The sequence below is a fragment of the Arachis ipaensis genome, chromosome B2 (assembly GCF_059453495.1).
Source record: "Arachis ipaensis isolate K30076 ecotype BB chromosome B2, ASM5945349v1, whole genome shotgun sequence".
NCBI classification, from domain to species: domain Eukaryota; kingdom Viridiplantae; phylum Streptophyta; class Magnoliopsida; order Fabales; family Fabaceae; genus Arachis; species Arachis ipaensis.
Window position 1 is genome coordinate 75614482 of NC_142437.1, and position 23165 is coordinate 75637646.

The following is a 23165-nucleotide window of genomic DNA, read 5'->3' on the forward strand; positions in this document are numbered from 1 at the left end:
AAGGTTAAGTGGGCTGATTGGCTTGATTCTCAAGTCCTAATCAACTCCTGTGGAGAGACTAGATTTAGAGCAATCCTAGTTCAATCAGAATCTGCCAATTTCAAGCACTGTTTTATTTGACAGCTCAAGCGTCACCAATTACTTTAACCAAAGCCAAAAGGAAGAAAAATCTAAATTAAATTAAAAACATTTATAAATGAAGCAAAGCAAAATTAAATCTGAAAATACCTCGAATTGAATTCACAAAAGAACTTAAATCTGACATGGACATTCATAAATTAAATTAGGAAAATAAATAAAAAGAACATTGAACCTGGGATTGAGAGTCACTCCTAAAACTAAGAGAAGTCTTAAATCCTAATCCTAAGAGAGAGGAGAGAACCTCTCTCTCTAAAAACTACATCTACTCCTAAAATTGTGAATATGAGAGCCTCATTATGATGGATGCATTCTTCCACTTTATAGCCTTCAATCTGTGTTTTCTGGGCCGAGAACTGGGTTGGAGACAACCCAGAATTCGCTAGTTGCGAATTCAAACTTGCTGAATTTTCGTCACTACAACGCGGCCGCATAGATCACGCGGTCGCGTCGCCTAGCATCAGGGCAACTATGGCATATTATATATCAAATCGAAGCCCCAGGCGTTAGCTTTCCAACGCAACTAGAACCGCATCGTTTGGACCTTTGTAGCTAAAGTTATAGCTGTTTGAGTGTGAAGAGGTCAGGCTGGACAGCTTAGTAATTTCTCCAACTTTTTGTATTCCTTTCACTTTTGCATGCTTCCTTTCCATCCTCTGAGCCATTCTTGCCCTGTAATCTCTGAAATCATTTAACACACATATCAAGGCATCTAATGGTGATAAGAGAGGATTAATATTAGCAAAGATAAGTCCAAAGAAACATGTTTTCAATTAAAACACATAATTAGGAAGGCAAATGTAAAACCATGCAAATAGTATGAATAAGTGGGTAAAGAGTAGATAAAAACCACTCAATTGAGCACAAGATAAACCATAAAATAGTGGTTTATCACTAAATCAATCTGGGAGAGGGTGAAACGCATGCAAGTCAATCCCTTTGTTGATCCTACTCAAAACGCCATAGACATGGTCGGATCTTTCGGATCAGAGACTGCTGCTCCTATGGTTCTAGCCCTTAGAGCCATAGGAACCTCAATTGCCCTTGGCTAACGAGGTTATATGTCACATGCCCCATTAATCCAGATAATTCTGTTGGAACCCGTGATGCATCCTCAAGCTGTAGCTCAATACTATCCGGGTCAGGAGTCGTAACGAACTCAAGTAGAACTGAGATTTATAAGGATGAAGAATGATAATGCATGATAGAATAGAATCGAACATATATTGAAGCAAAAAAACTAATTATATTAATTCATAGGAATTAGCAGAGCTCCTAACCTTAACCTAGGAGGTTTAATTGCTCACACTGTACATAAAATAATGTCTGATATGTTCTGAGGGGCCGAAGATCTTAAACATGGGTGATCTTCACCTATATATACTAATCTAATAATTAAGAATTACAAAAATGAAGTAAACTAAGTAAAATGGTGCAAAAATCCACTTCTGGGCCAACTTGGTGAGTGTTTGGGCTGAGCTAGGCTTCTAAGTTGAAGGAGTGGGCATTGAGCACCCACTAGGGAGTGAATATGCTACTTCCTTTCTCCCCTTATGGCGTTTAACGCTGGATTTGGGCGTTCAATGCTGGCTTAGTTCTCTTGGGGTGTTGAATGCCCCACAGGGGTAGTTTGGGCGTTCAACGCCCATTTTGGATCTTCATTTCCAAAACAAAGTATAAATTATTATATATTGCTGGAAAGCTCTAGAAGTTAGATTTCTAACTCCATTGAGAAGATGTCATTTCGACCTCTGTAGCTCCAGAAATTCTAATTTGAATGCACGGAGGTCAGGATCTGACAGCATCTGTTGTCGTTTCTTTGCCTCTAAATCAGACTTTGCCAAAATTTGCCAGATTCACCCAAAATTCACCTAAAATCATAAGGAAAACATAAAAGTTCAAAGTAGTATCCAAAAAGTGAATTTTGCAATAAAACCTACTAAAACATATTAAAACTTAACAAAACATACTAAAAACACTAAGAAAATAGCATCAAAAAGCATATAAAATATCTGCTCATCAGAACACTAAACTTAAATTATTGCTTGTCCTCAAACAACCAAAAATAAGTAGGACTAAAAAGAAGAGAGAGAGATACAATAAGTTTTAAAGTTTTTCAATGAAGCTCAGTTCCAATTGATGAGCGGGGCTAACAGCTCTTTACTTCTGAACAGTTTTGGCATCTCACTTTCCTTTAAAATTCAGAAATATTGACATCTCTTGGAACTAGAATCTGGATGATATTATTGATTCTCTTAGTTCAGCTCTTTTTTATTCTTGAACACAGCTTCTTTTGGTGCTTTGCACCTTTTTCAGTCGAGCCGTGACTCTAAGCGTTTTGTTTTCCCGTATTACCACCGGATACATAAATGCCACAGACACTTAAATGGGGGAACCCTTTTGATTCGACTTTAGCTTTGCTTAAAGTCCCAGACAGTGGTGTCCAGATTTCTTAAGCGTATTCTTTTGCTTTGGATCACGACTTTAACTGCTCAGTCTCAAGCTTTTCACTTGAGACATTCACACCACAAGCATTTAGTTAGGGATAGCAACTCATTTGAGCTTTTGAGGTTGATTTTTAACCCTCCTAACCATTAATGCTCAAAGTCCTGGATCCTTGCTCTTTTGATTTTTCCTTTATGAGCATTCTTTTTCTTTTTCTTTTTCTGCTACTTTTTCTTGCCTCAAGAATAAATGATTTTGATTTTTTAGAGTCAAGAATATTTTTCTAAATCCTTTGTTCTTTTAAGAATCAATATTCTCAATCCCAATATCAATTATGCAGTGTTCAGTCATACATTCAGAAATAAATGCAATGCCACCATATCAAAACAATTAGAATGACTCATGATAAACTTAAAATTCTTGCATCTCACTGTTTCTTTTTCAATTGATTCTTTCTTTTATGCATGGTGGTGATATAGTGGATATCTTAAAAAAAAAATTAAAACTAGAAATAAGCTAGAAAAGGATAAAAGACTACTTGTGATCATGGCTCTGAAAAGAAAACAGAAAACAAATAAAAGTATAGTGAAAACAGAATACGACAGAGAAGGTAATGGGACTCAACAACCTTAGTGACGGCGGCTGCTGCTCCCTCTTGAGAGTCCAATGGAACGTTTGAGCTTCTCTATCTCATGCCTTTGCCTCAGTTGCTCCTCCTTCATAGTTCTTTGATCTTCTCTTATCTCAAGGAGGATGGTGGCGTGTAATGGGTTGAGGATTCATCATATGGTTCGGAATTGATCAAAGACAAGCATCGATTCGTTGGTAGCATAGTTGATGAGCGGATAATTTATACGCTTTTTGGCATTGTTTTTAGTATGTTTTTAAGTAGAATCTGGTTACTTTTAGGGATATTTTCATTAGTTTTTATGCTAAATTTACATTTCTGGACTTTACTATAAGTTTGTGTATTTTTCTGTGATTTCAGGTATTTTCTGGCTGAAATTGAGGGACTTGAGCAAAAACCAGATTTAGAGGTTGAAGAAGGACTGCTGATGCTGTTGGATTCTGACCTCCCTGCACTCAAAGTGGATTTTCTGGAGCTACAGAACTCAAAATGGCGCGCTTTTAATTGCGTTGGAAATTAGACATCTAGAGCTTTCCAGCAATGTATAATAGTCCATACTTTGAACGAGTTTAGATGACGTAAAAGGGCGTTGAATGCCAGTTCTACGCTGCTATCTGGGGTTAAACGCCAGAAACAAGTCACAAACCAGAGTTGAACGCCAGAAATACGTTACAACCTGGCGTTCAACTCCAGAAAGAGCCTCTTCATGTGTAACATTCAAGCTCAGCCCAAGCACACAACAAGTGGGCCCTGGAAGTGGATTTATGCATCAATTACTTACTTTTGTAAACCCTAGTAGCTAGTTTATTATAAATAGGACTTTTTACTATTGTATTAGACATCTTTTGATCATTTTTAGATCTCTAGACCTCCATGGGAGGCTGACCACTCGGCCATGCTTACCCTCTATTCACGTATGTATTTTCAACGGTAGAGTTTCTACACTCCATAGATTAAGGTGTGGAGCTCTGCTGTTCCTCAAAGATTAATGCAAAGTACTACTATTTTTCTATTCAATTCAACTTGTTCCGCTTCTAAGATATTCATTTGCACTTCAACCTGAATGTGATGAACGTGACAATCATCATCATTCCTTATGAACGCGTGCCTGACAACCACTTCCGTTCTACCTTAGATTGAATGAGTATCTCTTAGATCTCTTAATCAGAATCTTCGTGGTGTAAGCTAGATTGATGGCGGCATTCATGAGAATCCGGAAAGTCTAAACCTTGTCTGTGATATTCCGAGTAGGATTCAGGGATTGAATGATTGTGACGAGCTTCAAACTCACGAGTGCTGGGCGTAGTGACAGACGCAAAAGGAGGGTGAATCCTATTCCAGCATGATCGAGAACCTCAGATGATTAGCCGTGCTGTGACAGAGCATTTGGACCATTTTCACAAGAGGAGGGGATGTAACCACTGACAACGGTGATGCCCTTGCATAAAGCCAGCCATGGAAAGGAGTAAGACTGATTGGGTGAAGACAGCAGGAAAGCAGAGATTCAGAGGGACGAAAGCATCTCTATACGCTTATCTGAAATTCTCACCAATGAATTACATAAGTGTTTCTGTCCTTATTTTCTATCTATTTATTATTTATGTTCAAGAACTCCATAACCAATTTATATCCGCCTGACTGAGATTTACAAGGTGACCATAGCTTGCTTCATACCAACAATCTCCGTGGGATCGACCCTTACTCACGTAAGGTTTATTACTTGGACGACCCAGTGCACTTGCTGGTTAGTTGTATCGAGGTTGTGACAAATTATGAATTGAGATTAGAGCACCAAGTTGTTGGAGCCATTACCAGAGATCACAATTTCGTGCACCAAGTTTTTGGTGCCGTTGCCGGGGATTGTTCGAGTTTGGACAACTGACGGTTCATCTTGTTGCTCAGATTGGGTAACATTCTTTTCGTTTTCTTTTCAAAAAAAAATATCTTTCAAAAATTTCTCCTTTGTTTTCGAAAAAATTTTAAAATAAAAATGTTTTCAAAAATATATTTTTCTTCAGAATTTTTAAGAATGAATTCTAGTGTTTCATGAAGCATGTTGAAGCCTGGTTGGCTGTAGGGAATGTCAGGCGTGTCATGTCTGAGTTACATACTAAAGCTTGGCTGGCTATTAAGCCATGCCTAACCCTTTGATTGGAGCTTTGGACTAAAGAGCATAAGATTCCTGGAATTCATATTAAAAATTTTGGAATCCTTACTTTTTCTTTTTCATATAATTTTCGAAAAAACAAAAAAAAAATCATAAAATCATAAAAATAAAAAATATTTCATGTTTCTTGTTTGAGTCTTGAGTCAAGTTATAAGTTTGGTGTCAATTACATATTCATTTTGCATTTTTCGAAAATTCATGCATTCATGGTGTTCTTCATGATCTTCAAGTTGTTCTTGGTAAGTCTTCTTGTTTGATCTTGATGTTTTCTTGTTTTGCATCTTTTCTTGTTTTACATGTGCATTTTTGCATCCATAGAGTCTAAACATGAAAGATTTCTAAGTTTGGTATCTTGCATGTTTTCTTTGCATTAAAAATTTTCAAAAAATATGTTCTTGATGTTCATCTTGACATTCAAAGTGTTCTTGGTGTTCATCTTGACATTCATAGTGTTCTTGCATTCATCACATACTTTGATCCAAAATTCTCATGCATTGCATCATTTTTCATGTTTCCCTCTCTCATCATTAAAAATTCAAAAATTAAAAAAAAATATCTTTCCCTTTTTTTTCTCTCATAAATTCGAAAATTTGAGTTGACTCTTTCAAAAATTTTAAAAATCTAGTTGTTTCTCATGAGTCAAATCAAATTTTCAATTTAAAAATCTTATCTTTTTCAAAATCTTTTTCAAAAATCAAATCTTTTTCATTTTTCTTAGTTATTTTCGAAAATTTTAAAAATATTTTTCAAAAAAATCTTTTTCTTATTTTTATATCAAAATTTTCGAAAATAACAATAACAATTAATGTTTTGATTAAAAATTTTCAAGTTTGTTACTTGCTTGTTAAGAAAGATTCAAACTTTGAGTTCTAGAATCATATCTTGTGATTTCTTGTGAATCAAGTCATTAATTGTGATTTTAAAAATCAAATCTTTTTCAAAAAACTAATTTAAATCATATCTTTTCAAAAATATCTTCTTATCTTATCTTTTTCAAAAATTTGATTTCAAAATATCTTTTCTAACTTCCTAACTTCTTATCTTTTCAAAATTTGTTTCAACTAACTAACTAACTTTTTGTTTGTTTCTTATCTTTTTCAAAACTACCTAACTAACTCTCTCTCTCTCTAGTTTTCGAAAATATCTTCCCTCTTTTTCAAAAATTCTTTTTAAATTAACTAATTATTTTAATTTTTGATTTTTTATTTTCGAAAATTACTAACCTTTTTCAAAAACTATTTTCGAAAATCACTAACTCTTTTTCAAAAATTATTTTCGAAAATTTCCCTCTCTCATCTTATTCTATTTATTTATTCATCTACTAACATCTCCTCACCTCACATCTCTACTCTCCTCACCCTTGTGTTTCTTTCCTTACATTACACTCTTTGTCCCCTTCCTTTCTTCCACTCACATAGGGACTTCTATACTGTGGTATAAAGGATCCCTATTATTATTATTATTATTATTATTATTATTTTTTCTGTGCCCTATTCTTTGTCATATGAGCAGGAGCAAGGACAAGAATATTCTTGTTGAAGCAGATCCAGAACCTGAAAGGACTCTGAAGAGGAAACTAAGAGAAGCCAAATTACAACAATCCAGAGACAACCTTATTGAAAATTTCGAACAAGTAAAGGAGATGGCAGCCGAACCCAACAACAATAATGCAAGGAGAATGCTTTGTGACTTTACTGCACCTAATTCCAATTTACATGGAAGAAGCATCTCCATTCCTGCCATTGGAGCAAACAATTTTGAGCTGAAACCTCAGCTAGTTTCTCTGATGCAGCAGAACTGCAAGTTTTATGGACTTCCATCTGAAGATCCTTTTCAGTTCTTAACTGAATTCTTGCAGATATGTGATACTGTTAAGACTAATGGAGTAGATCCTGAAGTCTACAGGCTCATGCTTTTCCCTTTTGTTGTAAGAGACAGAGCTAGAGTGTGGTTGGATTCTCAACCGAGAGATAGCCTGAACTCTTGGGACAAGCTGGTCACGGCTTTCTTAGCCAAGTTCTTTCCTCCTCAAAAGCTGAGCAAGCTTAGAGTGGATGTTCAAACCTTCAGACAGAAAGAAGGTGAATCCCTCTATGAAGCTTGGGAAAGATACAAGCAGTTGACCAAAAAGTGTTCTTCTGACATGCTTTCAGAATGGACCATCCTGGATATATTCTATGATGGTTTATCTGAGCTATCAAAGATATCATTGGATACTTCTGCAGGTGGATCCATTCACCTAAAGAAAACTCCTACAGAAGCTCAAGAACTCATTGACATGGTTGCTAATAACCAGTTCATGTACACTTCTGAGAGGAATCCTGTGAATAATGGGACGCCTATAAAGAAGGGAGTTCTTGAAATTGATACTCTGAATGCCATATTGGCTCAGAACAAAATATTGACTCAGCAAGTCAATATGATTTCTCAGAGTCTGAATGTAATGCAAGCTGCATCCAACAGTACTCAAGAGGCATCTTCTGAAGAAGAAGCTTATGATCCTGAGAACCCTGCAATAGCAGAGGTGAATTACTTAGGTGAACCTTATGGAAACACCTATAATCCATCATAGAGAAATCATCCAAATCTCTCATGGAAGGATCAACAAAAGCCTCAACAAGGCTTTAATAATGGTGGAAGATACAGGTTTAACAGTAGTAAACCTTTTCCATCATCCACTCAGCAACAGACAGAGAACTCTGGACAAAATGCCTCTAATTCAGCAAACTTAGTCTCTGATCTGTCCAAGGCCACTGTAAGTTTCATGAATGAAACAAGGTCTTCCATTAGAAATTTGGAAGCACAAGTGGGCCAGCTGAGTAAAAGGATCACTGAAATCCCTCCTAGTACTCTCCCAAGCAATACAGAAGAAAATCCAAAAAGAGAGTGCAAGGTCATTGAATTAATCACCATGGCCGAACCTGTGAAGGAAGGAGAGGACGTGAATCCCAGTGAGGAAGACCTCCTGCGACGTCCAGTGATCAATAAGGAGTTTCCCTCTGAGGAACCAAAAGAATCTGAGGCTCAACTAGAGACCATAGAGATTCCATTAAACCTCCTTATGCCATTCATGAGCTCTGATGAGTATTCCTCTTCTAAAGAGAATGAGGATGTCACTATGGAGCAAGTCACCAAGTACCTTGGTGCAATCATGAAGCTGAATGCCAAATTATTTGGCATTGAGACTTGGGAAGATGAACCTCCCTTGTTCACCAATGAACTAAGTAATCTGGATCAACTGACATTGCCTCAGAAGAAACAGGATCCTGGAAAGTTCTTAATACCTTGTACCATAGGCACCATGATCTTTAAGGCTCTGTGTGACCTTGGTTCAGGAATAAACCTCATGCCCCTCTCTGTAATAGAGAAACTCGGAATCTTTGGGGTGCAAGCCACTAAAATCTCATTAGAGATGGCAGACAATTCAAGAAAACAGGCTTATGGACAATTAGAGGACGTGTTAGTAAAGGTTGAAGGCCTTTACATCCTGCTGATTTCATAGTCCTAGATACTAGGAAGGATGAGGATGAATTCATCATCCTTGGAAGACCTTTCCTAGCCACAGCAAGAGCTGTGATTGATGTGGACAGAGGAGAATTGATCCTTCAAATAAATGAGGACAACCTTGTGTTTACAACTCAAGGATCTCTCTCTGCATCCATGGAGAGGAAGCATAAAGAGCTTCTCTCAAAGCAGAGTCAAATAAAGCCACCACAGTCAAACTCTAAGTTTGGTGTTGGGAGGCCACAACCAAACTCTAAGTTTGGTGTCAAACCCCCATATCCAAACTCTAAGTTTGGTGTTGGGAGGTCTCAACAAAGCTCTGCACATCTGTGAGGCTCCATGAGAGCCCACTGTCAAGCTATTGACATTAAAGAAGCGCTTGTTGGGAGGCAACCCAATGTTTATTTATCTAATTTTCATTGTTTTTCATGTTTTATTAGGTTCATGATCATGTGGAGTCACAAAAATAAATATAAGAAGAAAAATCACACCCTGGAGGAAGACTTTACTGGCGTTTAAACGCCAGTAAAAAGCATGTTTTGGGCGTTCAACGCCAGAACAGAGCATGGTTCTGGCGCTGAACGCCAGAAATGGGCAGCATCTGGGCGTTTGAACGCCAGAAATGCACCCTGGAGAAGAGCTGGCGCTAAACGCCCAGAACAAGCACCAATCTGGCGCTGAACACCCAGAGTTGTGTGCAAGGGCATTTTGCATGCCTAATTTGGTGCAAGGTTGTAAATCCATGAACACCTCAGGATCTGTGGACCCCACAGGATCACCTCAGGATCTGTGGACCCCACAGGATCCCCACCTACCTCCACTCACTTCTTCTCACCCTTCTTTCACACAATCCAATAAACACTCTTCCCCAAAACCCTTCACCAATAACCTCAATCTCTCTTCCCATCACCTCTTCACCACTCACATCCATCCACTCTTCCCCATAAACCTACCTCATAAACACCACCTACCTTCAAAATTCAAAATCAATTTCCCACCCAAACCCACCCTATATGGCCGAAACCTTACCCCCTTCCCTTCCCTATATATAACCCTCCATTCTTCCTCATTTTCTCACAACACAACCCTCCTTTCTCTTCTTGGCCGAAACACACCTCCCCCCTCCTCTCCATATTTTCTTCTTCTTCTTCATCTATTCTTTCTTCTCTTGCTCGAGGGCGAGCAAAATTCTAAGTTTGGTGTGGTAAAAGCATAAGCTTTTTGTTTTTCCATTACCATTGATGGCACCTAAGACCGGAGAATCCTCTAGAAAAGGGAAAGGGAAGACAAAAGCTTCCACCTCCGAGTCATGGGAGATGGAAAGGTTCATCTCCAAAGCTCATCAAGACCACTTCTATGATGTTGTGGCCAAGAAGAAGGTGATCCCCGAGGTCCCTTTTAAACTCAAGAGAAATGAGTATCCGGAGATCCGACATGAAATTCAAAGAAGAGGTTGGGAAGTTCTAACAAACCCCATCCAACAAGTCGGCATCCTAATGGTTCAAGAGTTCTATGCTAATGCATGGATCACTAGGAACCATGATCAAAGTAAGAACCCGAACCCAAAGAATTATCTCACCATGGTTCGGGGGAAATACTTAGATTTTAGTCTGGAAAATGTGAGGTTGGCGTTCAACTTGCCAAACATGGAAGAGAACGCACGCCCCTACACAAGGAGAGTCAACTTTGATCAAAGGTTGGACCAAGTCCTCATGGACATATGTGTAGAAGGAGCTCAATGGAAGATCGACTCAAAAGGCAAACCGGTTCAACTAAGAAGACTGGACCTTAAGCCTGTAGCTAGAGGATGGTTGGAGTTCATTCAATGCTCAATCATTCCCACTAGCAACCGGTCTGAAGTTACTATAGACCGGGCCATCATGATCCATAGCATCATGATTGGAGAAGAGGTGGAAGTTCATGAGATTATACCTCAAGAACTCTACAAGGTGACTGACAAGTCCTCCACTATGGCAAGGTTAGCCTTTCCCCACCTCATTTGCCATCTATGCAATTCGGCTGGGATTGACATAGAGGGAGATATCCTCATTGAAGAGGAAAAGCCCATCACTAAGAAAAAGATGGAGCAATCAAGAGAGCATAGAGAAGCTCATCATCAAGAAATCCCTGAGATTCCTCAAGGGATGTACTTCCCTCCACAGAACTATTGGGAGCAAATCAACACTTTCCTAGGAGAATTAAGTTCCAACATGGGACAACTAAGGGTGGAACATCAAGAGCACCCCATCATCCTTCATGAAATAAGAGAAGATCAAAAAGCAATGAGGGAGGAGCAACAAAGACAAGGAAGAAACATAGAAGAGCTCAAGGACATCATTGGTTCCTCAGAAGAAAACGCCACCATCACTAAGGTGGACTCATTCCTTGTTCTTACTTTCTCTGTGGCTACAGAACTCAAAATGGCGCGCTTCCAATTGCGTTGAAAAGTAGACATTCAGAGCTTTCTAGCAATATATAATAGTCCATACTTTGAACGAGTTTAGACGATGTAAAAGGGCATTGAACGCCAGTTCTACGCTGCTGTCTGGAGTTAAACGCCAGAAACAAGTCACAAACCAGAGTTGAACGCCAGAAATACGTTACAACCTGGCGTTCAACTCCAGAAAGAGCCTCTGCACGTGTAACATTCAAGCTCAGCCCAAGCATATACCATGTGGGCCCCGGAAGTTGATTTATGCATCAATTACTTACTTCTGTAAACCCTAGTAGCTAGTTTATTATAAATAGGACTTTTTACTATAGTATTAGACATCTTTTGATCATTTTTAGATCTCTAGACCTCCATGGGAGGCTGGCCACTCGGCCATGCTTACCCTCTATTCACGTATGTACTTTCAACGGTAGAGTTTCTACACTCCATAGATTAAGGTGTGGAGCTCTGCTGTTCCTCAAAGATTAATGCAAAGTACTACTGTTTTTCTATTCAATTCAACTTGTTCCGCTTCTAAGATATTCATTTGCACTTCAACCTGAATGTGATGAACGTGACAATCATCATCATTCCTTATGAACACGTGCCTGACAACCACTTCCGTTCTACCTTAGATTGAATGAGTATCTCTTAGATCTCTTAATCAGAATCTTCGTGGTGTAAGCTAGATTGATGGCGGCATTCATGAGAATCCGGAAAGTCTAAACCTTGTCTATGGTATTCCGAGTAGGATTCAGGGATTGAATGACTGTGACGAGCTTCAAACTCGCGAGTGCTGGGCGTAGTGACAGACGCAAAAGGAGGGTGAATCCTATTCCAGCATGATCGAGAACCTCAGATGATTAGCCGTGCTGTGACAGAGCATTTGGACCATTTTCACAAGAGGAGGGGATGTAACCACTGACAACGGTGATGCCCTTGCATAAAGCCAGCCATGGAAAGGAGTAAGACTGATTGGGTGAAGACAGCAGGAAAGCAGAGATTCAGAGGGACGAAAGCATCTCTATACGCTTATCTGAAATTCTCACCAATGAATTACATAAGTGTTTCTATCCTTATTTTCTATCTATTTCTTATTTATGTTCAAAAACTCCATAACCAATTTATATCCGCCTGACTGAGATTTACAAGGTGACCATAGCTTGCTTCATACCAACAATCTTCGTGGGATCGACCCTTACTCACGTAAGGTTTATTACTTGGACGACCCAGTGCACTTGCTGGTTAGTTGTATCGAGGTTGTGACAAATTATGAATTGAGATTAGAGCACCAAGTTGTTGGAGCCATTACCAGAGATCACAATTTCGTGCACCAATAGTCCAAACCAACAATAAATTCTCAAGATCAAATATTAAATTCAATACAAAATAAACCGAGAGTAATTCAACCTCGGTCCGTTCTCCCAAGGATGCAATTGGAAGTGTTGCGCTTTTGGTTGTAGAGGACAAAGGGGGGTTTTGTAATCAAAGAATGAAAGATTAGAAGAACTTAAGGAATAAAAGAACCAAGAGATGATCAAAATTAAAATTCATGCAAGTGAGAAGGAAATGAGATCAAAACCAGTGAAAATACTATAAATGCAAAAAAGAGCCTTGACTTGGGAATGAGAATCTAAGAATCCTATCATTGCCATAACCACAACTATGATAATGACCATGAGTCAATCTCGCTTAGTTAACCCCAACCATCGAGGAGTAAGTCAAACAAGTATAATTTACCTTAATCCATAAGTCTTAACCAACTTACCAACTAGTTGATAAAAGGGTAGTGCCATTGGAAACAAGAGTCAACTAACTACCCAAGAATTACCACTAAATGTCGGACATTATGATTCTAGTATCCTAGGAACTCAAACCACAAGCCAAGGGGGGAAAATCTACTCAAAACTCATAATTGGCATTTTCACAAACATCTTGTGTGTATGAAAGTAAAACATGGAATGTTGCAAAGAAAAGTAAAAGCTGTACTCAAACTATTCACAATATCAACAATAAACATCCAAACAAGCATAAAGAAAGCATAAACAGTAAATTCATCAATCGAAACTTCAAGAACTCAAAATTGAAAATATTGACAAAGTGCTTGAAGCATAGAGAAATTGAAAGTGAAAGTGCTTTAATTAAAGATGAAGTTAAGAGTACTTATGATGACTTGCATCATCTACCCTTCTTTCTTGCATAAAAAGGACCATAAAAGAGCATAAATCTCATTTGATCAGTACAATTCATACATTATTTGATGAATATTATGGTACACTACTTTGAGATGAACTGTGCTGAATTTCAGGGGAAAAAGGCATCAAAAAATGGGTAGAAAACAACAAGAAGCTGGGCGTGTGAAACTGGTGTGCCACTTGGGATCAAACGCCACAAAAATGCACTGGCGTGGCACGCCAAGAGCTAGGCGTGGCACGCCAGCACTAAATTCCAGAGGAGAAGTCCAAGCATGCATGTGGGCGTGGCACGCCAGGGATTGGGCGTGGCACGCTAGTACAAAGTTCCAGAGAGCAACAATGGAGGACACAAAAAGGGCATGGCACGCCAGGTTGGGCGTGGCACACCTAAACCATCAGCTACTGTGGGCGTGCCACTTGAGCAAAGGGGCGTGGCACGACAACTCACCACTCCAGGAAGAACTTTCACTATGGCGTGCCACTTGGTATCGAAGGCATGGCACGCCAGCTCCAAGAAGTCACTTGGGCGTGCCACTTAAGAATCCAGGCGTGGCACGCCAAGCTTGAAGAGTTCACAAATGTATGGGCGTGCCACTTGAGCAGCATGGCGTGGCACGCTGGTACAATAATCCAGAGAAGGGGTTGAAGGCAATTGAAGACTAGGCGTGCCACTTGAGGTCGAAGGCGTGGCACGCCAACCTAAGAATCTCACTATGGCGTGCCACTTGAAGACTGAAGCGTGGCACGCTAGCTACTAGAACCAAGGCAAGATCATGGGCGTGGCATGCCAGCCTCTAGGTGTGGCACGCTCTAGAGAGGGTGAAGGAAGCCAATTACATGGGGCGTGCCACTTGGTATCGAAGGCGTGGCACGCCATTCACTATTCCTCACTTAGGCGTGCCACTTGAATCCCAGGCATGGCACGCCAGTGTCATTCAGAGAGCAAAGAAGCATTGGGGCATGCCACTTGAGTTCATGGCATGGTACACCAAATAGAGGAACCACTTATTCATAAAAGGGCGTGGCACGCCAGACCCTGGGCGTGCCATACCCTGGACGTGCCACGCTAGTTCAAGTTTCCCGAGGCAAAGAGAAGTGGAAAAAGGCCAGGGCATGCCACTTGAGCTCGAAGGCGTGGCACGCCAATGTTGTTAGTGAAGACGAGCGTGCCACTTGAAGGACTGGGCATGGCACGCCAAGCTAGAATTGAAGAGCACGTGACATGCCACTGGAGCGCCAACCACACGCCAGCTGGGAAGTCACACTTATTGAGCTTCTTTTCCCTCCAAAATGTAATTTTCCTTTTTTACTTTTGTAATTCTTTTATTTTTACTAGGAGTAGTATAAATACCCCCAAGGAGTACTGAAGAGGGGGTTAAGCAGTTAGAGAGATTAGTTTTAGATCCACTTTTACACTTCACTTTTGAGCACTTTTCCTTGAGCTATGAGTAGCTAAATTCCCTCTCATTGAGAGAGGGAGCTCTGTTGTACTTGATGGATTGATGATAGTGAAATTCTTCTTCTCTTCATCTTCTCTTTGATTTGCTAGAAGGAATTTTGTTCTTGATGCTTACTGTTCAATTATCTTGGGAAAGAGATTGAATGCAAATTGGGTTTCATGGGAACCTTGGGAAAGGAAACATGAAACCATGCTTGAAATCCCTTCTCACACTTGAGTAGAATCTGGGTTTTGGTGTTTGGATATGTGACATATAATCCTCCCTCTACTTGGACCTATGATGGTGTGTGGTATAATCAGGGACCAAGCATATCTCTCTTCATGAGCAATTAGACCAAGAAATTGGCTATTGATCAAGATCTGAGAGATTGAGTCACCAAGGGATTGGGGCTCAATCAATCATGATTGCCAAGAGGTCAATGAGTTGCATGATTGAAGAGGATATAAGCTAGAATTGATCCAAAGAGACAACATCTCCTGATCTCAATGAATTTCCCCATTCTTATCTATCCCTTTCTTTATAGCTTAATTTTACATTCAGCAATTCTCCATTCCCATTTACATTCAAGTCATTTATGATTCTGCACTTTACATTCTGTCATTTCCATTTCTGCACTTTATTGCTTTTCTTTATATTCTAGCCATTTACATTTCTGTCATTTATAATTCTGTAATTCACAATCTACTTGTTCCGCTTGACTAATTCATCAATCAATTAAAACTGCTCGAATTTGCCAATCTCTGTGGATACGATCCCACTTCACTATGGGTTATTACTTGACGATAATTTTGGTGCGCTTGCCAAAAGAACTAATTCACCAATTTTTGAATGGGGTGTGAATTGGACTCATCAAGTTTTATGGTGCCCTTGCCGGGGATTGGCTTAAATTTGACAGTGATTAAATTGATTGGAGAGCTAGATTAAGCAATTTAAATTTCTTGTTATCTTATTTTCTTTTATTTAGCACTTTTTATTTTTCTATTTCTACTCTGAGTTCTATTTCTTTCTTCTTTGATTATTTTAGTTATTCATCATCCATATTTCTACTCTTCTAACTGTTCGATTAATTACATCAACAAAGCTAACCACTAATCTTAACAAGAATTTTCTTACTTCACTTGTTCTCTGCTGGTTATTTGCCAAGTGTATGACAGGTAGAAGAGGAGAGACTTCATCTCCCTTTGATAGTGAAATTGAGAGGACCTTCCTTAGGCGAAGGAGGGAAGCAAGAGGCAAAGTTATAGTTGGAGAGGAACTAGTGGAGGAAAATCTAGAAACCACCATGGAAGAAGAAGCACATAACCATGTTGAAGAGGAAGCTGGCAATCATGTTGGGCAAGAAAGGAGAGTCTTAGGCTCCTACATCAACCCAAACCCAGGAAATTGTGGCAGCAGCATCCTAAAGCCAACAATTCATGCTAATAATTTTGAGCTGAAGCCTCAGCTCATCACACTTGTTCAGAATAATTGCTCATATGGAGGAAGTGCCCAAGAATACCCTAATCAACATCTCAACACATTCTTGAGGATATGTGATACTGTAAAGTCCAATGGGGTACACCCTGACATCTACAAACTACTCTTGTTCCCTTTTTCACTCAGAGATAAAGCAACAAAGTGGTTGGACTCATTTCCCAAGGATAGCCTAACTAGATGGGAGGAGGTCATGAACAGATTCCTTGCAAGATTTTACCCTCCACAAAGAATTAACAGGCTGAGAGCTGAGGTGCAAATCTTCAGACAACAAGATGGAGAAACACTCTATGAGGCCTGGGAGAGATTCAAAGATCTGACAAGAAGATGCCCACCAGAAATGTTCAATGAGTGGGTACAACTACATATCTTTTATGAGGGGCTGTCCTATGAATCAAAGAAGGCCATGGATCATTCTTCAGGAGGCTCACTCAACAAGAAGAAAACCATTGAAGAAGACATAGATGTCATCGAGACTGTAGCTGAAAATGAGTATTTCTATGCTTCAGAAGGACTCAGAAGAAAGGAGTGCTAGAACTCAACTCTGTAGATGCTTTGTTAGCTCAGAACAAGGCAATTGCAGCACAAATAGCAACCTTAACCAAGAGGATAGAGGCTAATCAAGCCTCAGTCTTTCAAGACCAAACTCCACAACAAGAAGGGAATGCACCAGAATCTGAAGGTGACTGGGAACAAGCTAATTATGTGAACAACTCATCCAGACCACCATATGACCCACACTCTAAGACATACAACCCAGGTTGGAAGAACCACCCAAATTTTGGGTGGGAAAACCAACAAAACCACAACCATGACCACAAGAAACCGTATCCATCAAACCAACATTCCACCCACAACCCCAACCATCAAACAGGCAACCATAGACCCTACCATAACTCATAAAATACATCATACCATAGCAACCAGCCCATACACAACAACCTCAATCAAGACACACCACCCTCAACAATGCAACCATGTGAAATCAAGAGCAACTTTGAGAGGATGGAGGCTGCAATAGTACAACTGTCATCACAGATTACAGGGGCAGTCTCCACCCTTATGGAGAGACAAGCACAGATTGAAAGAAGGATAGACGCCAATCAAGAAGAATACAGGTCAAATCCGAAAAATTAAGGCACAGCAATCTCAAAGTTAGAAGCACAAGTGGGGATCTTATCCAAGCAAATCCCACTTCCCACACACACATTTTCCAGTGATACTATGGCCAACCCAAGAGGGGAATGCAAGGCCATTACACTAAGAATTGGAAAAGTTGTGGAGGAAGGAACCCCAAGCAAAGACAACCATGAAGAAGAAGTTGCAGAAAAGCATGGGAATAAGAGTGAAGAAGAGACCCTTGCTCCACCAAAACCAATCTTGAAGCCTTTTATGCCAAAAGCACCATACCCATAAAGGCTGGGAAAAGGTGGGAAGGATGGCCAATTCTCTAAGTTCCTAGAGATCTTCAAGAAACTTCAAATCAACATACCATTTGCTGAGGCATTGGAACAAATGCCACTCTATGCCAAATTCTTGAAGGAGCTTATAACAAGAAAGAGGAACTGGGAGGCAAAGGAGACCATAGTATTAACTGAGGAATGCAGCGCTGATGAGCGGATAATTTATACGCTTTTTGGCATTGTTTTTACATAGTTTTTAATATGATTTAGCTAGTTTTTAGTATATTTTTATTAGTTTTTAAATAAAATTCACATTTTTGGACTTTACTATGAGTTTGTGTGTTTTTCTGTGATTTCAGGTAATTTCTGGCTGAAATTGAGGGACTTGAATAAAAATCAGATTCAGATGTTGAAGAAGGACTGCAGATGCTGTTGGATTCTGACCTCCCTGCACTCAAAGTGAATTTTCTGGAGCTACAAAACTCCAAATGACGTGATCTTAATTGCGTTGGAAAGTAGACATCCAGGGATTTCCAGAAATATATAATAGTTCATACTTTGCTCGAGTTTAGACGATGCAAACTGGCATTCAACGCCAGTTTCATGCTGCATTCTGGAGTTAAACGCCAGAAACAGGTTGCAAAGTGGAGTTAAACACCAGAAACAGGTTACAAACTGGTGTTCAACTCCAAAAGAAGCCTCTACACGTGTAAAGCTCAATGCTCAGCCCAAGCACACACCAAGTGGGCCCCAGAAGTGGATTTCTGCATCAATTACTCATTTCTGTAAACCCTAGTAACTAGTTTAGTATAAGTAAGACTTTTTACTATTGTATTTACATCTTCGGATCAGATCTTTGTTCAGTTTTATGCTATCTTAGACCTTTATGGGGGCTGGCCATTCGGCCATGCCTGAACCTTCATCACTTATGTATTTTCAACGGTAGAGTTTCTACACACCATAGACTAAGGTGTGGAGCTCTGCTGTTCCTCACAGATTAATGCAAAGTACTGCTGTTTTTCTATTCAATTCAAGCTTATTCATATTCTAAGATATCCATTCGCACACAAGAACATGATGAATGTGATGATTATGTGACGCTTATCATCATTCTCACTTATGAACGCGTGCCTGACAAACACTTCTGTTCTACACGCAAACAAGCTAGAATGAGTATCTCTTAGATATCTAATACAGAGGACCAAGTCTGAGATATTAGAGTCTTCGTGGTATAAGTTAGAACCCATGGATGGCCATTTCTGAGGTCCGGAAAGTCTAAACCTTGTCTGTGGTATTCCTAGTAAGATCTGGGAAGGGATGGCTGTGACGAGCTTCAAACTCGCGAGTGCTGGGCGTAGTGACAGACGCAAAAGGATAGTAAATCCTATTCCAGTATGATCGAGAACCGACAGATGATTAGCCATGCAGTGACAGCGCATTGGACCATTTTCACATTGAGGATGGGATGTAGCCATTGACAACAGTGATGCCCTACATAAAGCTTGCCATGGAAAGGAGTAGGAATGATTGGATGAAGACAGCAGGAAAGCAGAGGTTCAGGAGGAACGAAAGCATCTCCATACGCTTATCTGAAATTCTCACCAATGAATTACATAAGTATCTCTATCCTAGTTTATATTTTAATTATGTTTTAATTATCAATTCTCCATTACCATTTGAATCCGCCTAACTGAGATTTACAAGGTGACCATAGCTTGCTTCAGGCCGACAATCTCCGTGGGATCGACCCTTACTCACGTAAGGTTTATTACTTGGATGACCCAGTGCACTTGCTGGTTAGTTGTGCGAAGTTGTGACAAAGTGTGATTCACGTTTGAGAGCACCAAGCCTTTGGCGCCATTGTTGATGATCACAATTTCTGCGCACCAAGTTTTTGGCGCCGTTGCCGGGGATTGTTCGAGTTTGGACAACTGACGGTTCATCTTGTTACTCAGATTAGGTAACTTTATTTTAATTTTAAGCTTTTTTTATTATTCTTATTTTCGAAAAAAAATAATAATAAAAAAATTAAATATTGTCAAAAATATATTTTTCTTCAGAATTTTTAAGAAGGAATTCTGGAATTTCATGGGAAATGTTCAATCCCGGCTGGCTGTAAAGCCATGTCTAAATTCTTTTGTACTGAGGCTTCTTCTTCACATGCTTGAACTATGTATGCTGAAGCTTGGCTGGCCATTGGCCATGTCTAGTGTTTTGGACTGGAGCTTTCACTAAAAGCTTGGCTGGCTAGTAAGCCATGTCTAATTTCGGGACTGGAGCTTTAGACTAACATTGCAAGATTCCTGGAATTCTCATTAAAAATTCTGAAATCCTTATTTTCTTTTTTTTTCAAAATAATTTTCGAAAAATATACAAAAAAATTAAAAAAAATCATAAAACCAAAAATAATTTGATGTTTCTTGCTTGAATCTAGTGTCAAGTCATAAGTTTGGTGTCAATTGCATGTTTATCTCTTTCTTGCATTTTTCGAAAATCTATGCATTGCATTCTTCATGATCTTCAAGTTGTTCTTGGTAAGTCTTCTTGTTTGATCTTTAAAATTTCTTGTTTTGTGTCTTTTCTTGTTTTTCATATGCATTTTCAATTTGTTAGTGTCTAAAGTTTGAAAATTTCTAAGTTTGGTGTCTTTCATGTTTTCTTTTATTGAAAATTTTTCAAAAATACATACTTGATGTTCATCTTGACATTCAAAGTGTTCTTGGTGTTCATCTTGACATTCATAGTGTTCTTGCATGCATCATGTGTTTTGATCCAAAATTTTCATGCATTGAGTCTTTTTGATGTTTTTCTCTTTCATCATTAAAAATTCAAAAATCAAAAAAATATCTTTCCCTTTTTCACTCATAAATTTTCGAAAATTTGAGTTGACTTTTTCAAAACTTTTTAAAATTTAGTTGTTTCTTATGAGTCAAATCAAATTTTCAATTTAAAAATTCTATCTTTTTCAAATCTTTTTCAAAAATCAAATCTTTTTCATTTTTCTTTCATATTTTCAAAAATTTTATGATTGATTTTCAAAATCTTTTTCTTATTTCTAATTCATATTTTTGAAATTAATGCTAACAATTAATGTGATTGATTCAAAATTTTTAAGTTTGTTACTTGCCTATCAAGAAAGGTTCAATCTTTAAATTTTAAAATCATATCTTTTTGTTTCTTGTTAGTCAAGTAATCAACTTTAGTTTTCAAAATCAAATCTTTTTAAATTTTTTTTTTCAAATCTTTTTCAAAATAAATTTCAATCACATCTTTTTCAAAATTTATTTCAAAATCTTTTCTAACTTCTTATCTTTTCAAAAATTGATTTTCAAATCTTTTTCAATTAACTACTTGACTTTTTTTTATTTTAAAAGTTTACTATTTCAATCATATTGTTTCAAAACTATCTAACTAATTCTCTCTTTAATTTTCGAAAATCACCTTCCTCTTTTTCAAAATTCCTTTTTAATTAACTAATTGTTTTAAATTTCAAATTAAATTAGTTTCATTTTTCCTTCTTATTTTTGAATTCTAACTTTGATTTTAAATTAAAAACAAAAATATTTTAATTTTAATTTATCTAATTTTTGAAAATTCTTCTCCCTTATCTCCTTCTAATGATTTATTTATTTACTAACACTCCTCTTCATCTAAGAATTCGAACCCACTCCTCACCCTTGTGTTTGGATTCTCATCTTTTCCTTCTTCTATTCTTATCTTCTTCTACTCACGTAAAGGAATCTCTATACTGTGACATAGAGGATTCCATATTTTCTTTTCTGTTTTCTTCTTTTTCATATGAGCAGGAACAAGGATAAGAACATTCTTGTTGAAGTTGATCCTGAACTTGAAAGGGCTCTGAAGAGGAAGCTAAGGGAAGCTAAAACACAACTCTCTGGAGAAAATCTGACAGAAATTTTCGAAAAAGAAGGAGACATGGCTGAAAATAATAACAATGCAAGGAAGATGCTTGGTGACTTTACTGCACCAAATTCCAATTTACATGGAAGAAGCATCTCAATCCCTGCCATTGGAGCAAAAAATTTTGAGCTTAAACCTCAATAGTTTCTCTGATGCAACAGAACTGCAAGTTTCATGGACTTCCATCTAAAGATCCTTTTCAGTTCTTAACTGAATTCTTGCAGATCTGTGATACTGTTAAGACCAATGGGGTTGATCCCGAGGTCTATAGGCTTATGCTTTTCCTGTTTGCTGTAAGAGACAGAGCTAGAGTATGGTTGGACTCTCAACCTAAAGATAGCCTGAACTCTTGGGATAAGCTGGTCACGGCTTTCTTAGCCAAGTTCTTTCCTCCTCAAAAGCTTAGTAAGCTTAGAGTGGATGTTCAAACCTTCAAACAAAAAGAAGATGAGTCCCTCTATGAAGCTTGGGAGAGATACAAAGAACTGACCAAAAAGTGTCCTTTTGACATGCTTTCAGAATGGACCATCCTGGATATATTCTATGATGGTCTATCTGAGCTATCAAAAATGTCACTAGACCATTCTGCAGGTGGATCCATTCACCTAAAGAAAACGCCTACAGAAGCTCAAGAACTCATTGACATGGTTGCAAATAACCAGTTCATGCACACTTCTGAAAGGAATCCTGTGAGTAATGGGACGCCTATGAGGAAGGGAGTTCTTGAAATTGATACTCTGAATGCCATATTGGTTCAGAACAAAATATTGACTCAGCAAGTAAATATGATCTCTCAGAGTCTGAATGGATTGAAGGAATCATCCAACAGTACTAAAGAAGCATCTTCTGAAAAAGAAGCTTACGATCCTGAGAACCCTGCAATAGCAGAGGTGAATTACATGGGTGAACCCTATAGAAACACCTATAATCCCTCAAGAAAAAATCATCCAAATTTCTCATGGAAGGATCAACAAAAGCCTCAACAAGGCTTTAGTAATGGTGGAAGAAACAGGTTTAGCAATAGAAAGCCTTTTCTATCATCCACTCAGCAACAGACAGAGAATTCTGAGCAGAATCCATCTAGCTTAGCAAATATAATCTCTGATTTATCTAAGGCCACTTTAAGTTTCATGAATGAAACAAGGTCCTCCATTAGAAATTTGGAGGCACAAGTGGGCCAACTGAGTAAAGGAGTCACTGAAACCCCTCATAGTACTCTTCCAAGCAATACAGAAGAGAATCCAAAAAGAGAATGCAAGGCCATTGATTTAACCATCATAGCCGAACCTACAAGGGAGGGAGAGAACGTGAATCCTAGTGAGGAAGACCTCCTAGGACGTTTAGTGACCAATAAGGAGTATCCCTTTGAGGACCTAAAGGAATCTGAGGCTTACCTAGAG

General features: G+C 38.6%; 1 non-coding gene across 1 annotated transcript; it reads right to left on the reverse strand.

Annotated features, from left to right (window-relative positions):
• Positions 1–22172: 22172 nt before the first annotated feature.
• Positions 22173–22280, reverse strand: LOC148574432 (small nucleolar RNA R71). Its single transcript, XR_015906814.1, has one exon. It is a non-coding gene; the product is annotated as a small nucleolar RNA R71 (small nucleolar RNA).
• Positions 22281–23165: the final 885 nt, after the last annotated feature.